This window comes from Ammospiza nelsoni, chromosome 3 (genome assembly GCF_027579445.1).
Source record: "Ammospiza nelsoni isolate bAmmNel1 chromosome 3, bAmmNel1.pri, whole genome shotgun sequence".
Classification (NCBI taxonomy): Eukaryota; Metazoa; Chordata; class Aves; order Passeriformes; family Passerellidae; genus Ammospiza; species Ammospiza nelsoni.
The window spans coordinates 36,388,780-36,392,236 of NC_080635.1; positions in this window are offsets into that span (position 1 = coordinate 36,388,780).

Consider the following 3,457-nt stretch of genomic DNA (forward strand, 5'->3'; position numbering starts at 1 on the left):
CCAGCCTGTTAAACTTCATGAAATTGTTTCAATAAACACAAACAAAAAGAATATAAAAGGAAGCTAATACTTTAATAAACCTCACAATCTTTGGTATTCAGTCCTTTGATGACCCAAAAGGAAAATAAATGTATCAAGTTGGGCATGTGACTGATGGTAATGTTTGTCACTTTTCCTCTAGTAATCTTGTACAATTTGTTATGTTTGTGGTTTACAACTTAGATAAAAACAGACCATCATCCTGAAACACAGGATTTATAAATCTCAAAATACATGCAAATTTGCTTCTGCACAATCAGATTATTTATCTTATTAACAGCTAGTCTGATTACAAAAGCACTACATGCTCATACTTATAAACCACATTATCAGCTTCATTTAACTTCAGTTGAATTCATGCCCTAACAAGTATTTATCAAGATAAAATGAATGACATCACATATTTGGCTATAAGGTGTTTTACAAGTCATACCTGGCTAGACAGTGTTTATTCCTCAGACTCTTCCGTAATTACAGATATTGCTTAAGCATCAGGTGTGTGTGCTGGTGCTCTGAAACGCTCCGTGTAAACACACCTTGGAAAACTGACTTACCACCTGTGGGGAAGATGATATCATACTTCCTAGGTGGTATTACCATAAACCCTCAGTTCACATTTGCTTGTAATATGAGACATGGGAAACACATGCTGCATGTAGCTAGAAGAAAAAAAATGACACATCTCACTTTTTAATCGTTTCAACGTTCCACAGCACAGCCAAGTATTTTGTGGTGTTTTTTTAGTGCAACGTTCTTTACTAATGATTCTAGTCTTCATTCTCACTCACAATCTTTCCAAGTTGGTGCCCTCATTGCAGTAAGCCTCTCATGCTAGAAGACATCAGCTCAGTCATAGAAGAAAATTTTAGTGAAAATCAAGGAATCAGCCACATATACCATGGAAAAGCTGGACTGCTGTCACAGAGGTTTAGCCTGAATCCTTCCAACTGCCTCGAAGAAAGTCCAAGTCAAAAGAAACGCAACTGCATATGCTAAACCAGAGAGGTGTGAGGAGCACATGAAGAATCTTATTGGAATACAGAAATGACTTGTCCCAAATCCCACAACAATCCCACATTTCATGTGGTTAAGAGGGAAAGTATCTGATAATTGGGCACAGTATTTAAATGAGTCCTCCACACCTGCTATGAGCAGAGGCGTTTACCATGGACATGGAGCTACTGCACTTGCAGCAACCTCAGAGAGAGAATTTATCCTAGTAGTCACTGATTTCTTTAGAAAGACTCTCATTAAAGTCTTTCACATCTGCCCAGTTTACAAAATCACCCTCTTTCTGTCCCAAACAGCACAGCTATTTTGAATGACAGAAGATATGCCACTGAAATACTAGAGACATTTTCTGAAGAGCTGGAATGGGCATTACTGAAGGAAAGAAATTAAAGATAATTTTGATGAAGAAGGTGATCCTACTGTATACTCTACCCAAATAAACACTGCTATATTTTTTCAAGCATCAAAATAGAGCTGCTGGGAGATGAGAATGAGAAGTCAGGAATGAATAAAGTGTTTTCCAAGAAGATGATAAAAATAGTTTCTGCTAAAGTAGAATAGCTGCTCCTGGGGACACATAAATCCCTGTGTCATTCCCATGGAAACGGAGAACATTTTTAATTATCACAACATTGTTATGACAATAAAACTAATAAAAGCAATGTAAATCAGAGGGTGCTACACATCCACATATTTAACTATTATAATTTCTTCTCACTGCATCTATTCAACTTTTTTCATTACCTTACAAGATCTTGCTTCAGGACACATAAAATTGAAAAGAAACTCCTTCCTGCTTGGGAAAGAGAGGCACAGGCTAATACAAATAGCAATCCTGGAGTGATGTGTCATAAGATTTATCTTTAAAAATAAAATATTTTTGTTCCACTCACTTGCACTTTTTTTTTTTTGAGTACTCTGTCCTGTTTAGAGAAAAAGCAGCACAGGGGAACAGCAAGATCCCTGGAAAAAAAATGAACAAGAATCACCATAACTCTGGGAGCTTTAATTTACAAGGAGATTTGTGGGCTCTATCTAAAGAAAACTGAGAGACACCATGTCAGACTTCAAATGTATTCAAGACTGCAGACAGAAGAATTTATTCACTGCATCTTTAATGAATAAAAAGTGATGTGTCTCAAGTGCAAGAAGGAAACCTGAAGCATGACATTTGGCAAAGGGTAACAAAGGCCCAGATGTACTGTCAAAGGACAGAGTGGGATCTCCAGAGGGAAGGGTTTCCAGGAGAGCTCAGACACACATCTGTTGGAAGCATTACAGGCATATTTGATCCAGGTTTGGCAGCAACAGGGTGGTCTGTGTTATCCTTGGAGATTCTCCTCAGCCCTCCATGGCTCCAGATCTGTAGTTCTTGTTCTTGGCAATTTCCAGCTGTATTTTTCAGCCACTTGACCTCCTAGGCTGCTTTCTCCACCTTGCGCGCGGGGACACAAAGCCAAGGAACAAGGGGTCCCAGCGGGGAGCTCTGTGTCCCCTGGAGGCTCACGCAGGCATTGCTGCTGCTGGGAGACATGCACCTGCAGGCAAGGTGTGTCTCCAGGTCTCAGCAGGTGAACCATGCAGGGGTTTCCTCTCCCATGAGCCAGGCATGACCCCATCCACAGCAGAGCTGGACTCACCTGTCCCAGATGACAACCTGAGAGGTGTAACAGAGCGCTCTCTCCCTGACCACACATGGAGTTGACTATGTTTTGCCACAATTATTTTCCTGCCGTGTTTAGTGTTTTAAATCTGTGTTTTGTTGACAGATTTCCCAAAGGAGTTTGTAAAAGGTGCCAAGAAAATGTTTCAAGTAGGGTGAGCCAGTATCATCAGCCAGCCTCAGCACTTGGCATTTAGATGGAAGTGTGGTGCCTAGCTCATATTAATACAGGTCTGACTTGTCAAAACAAGGTTTTGGAATAAGCAGAAGCAGGTGCATGTATTTATTCCTCCTGGTATAGAAGATGTTTGAGTTATTTCTCACATTTTCTTAGTAAAATGAAAAATCTGTCAAATGTTATCCAGCAGTGAAAACACTTAGCAAGCTATGCCGGAATGCAAAAAGATACTAGGTATAAAAGTAATGCCAGACTGAAGTATGAAAAAGGAGCATGAATATGTAGATAAAGTTCAGGAACAGAAGTAATTAAATTTGATTTTATTGCCAAGCAAGTAAAAAATGTCAGGGACAGCCTCTGGAAAGTCCCTAATCACGTGGTTTCATTGTTTTGCTCTCTAAAATGGAATTTTAATAATTACCCATCTCACAAGTGTGCTGTAGTGCTGTGTTTAGGAATGATTGTGAAAGGATCTGTGATTAGCTGACAAAAAAATGTTGTTCACATCATTATCGCTGTGATCTGTGCACATTCATGCAAATACATCTGTGTCCCTAGGTGATTTA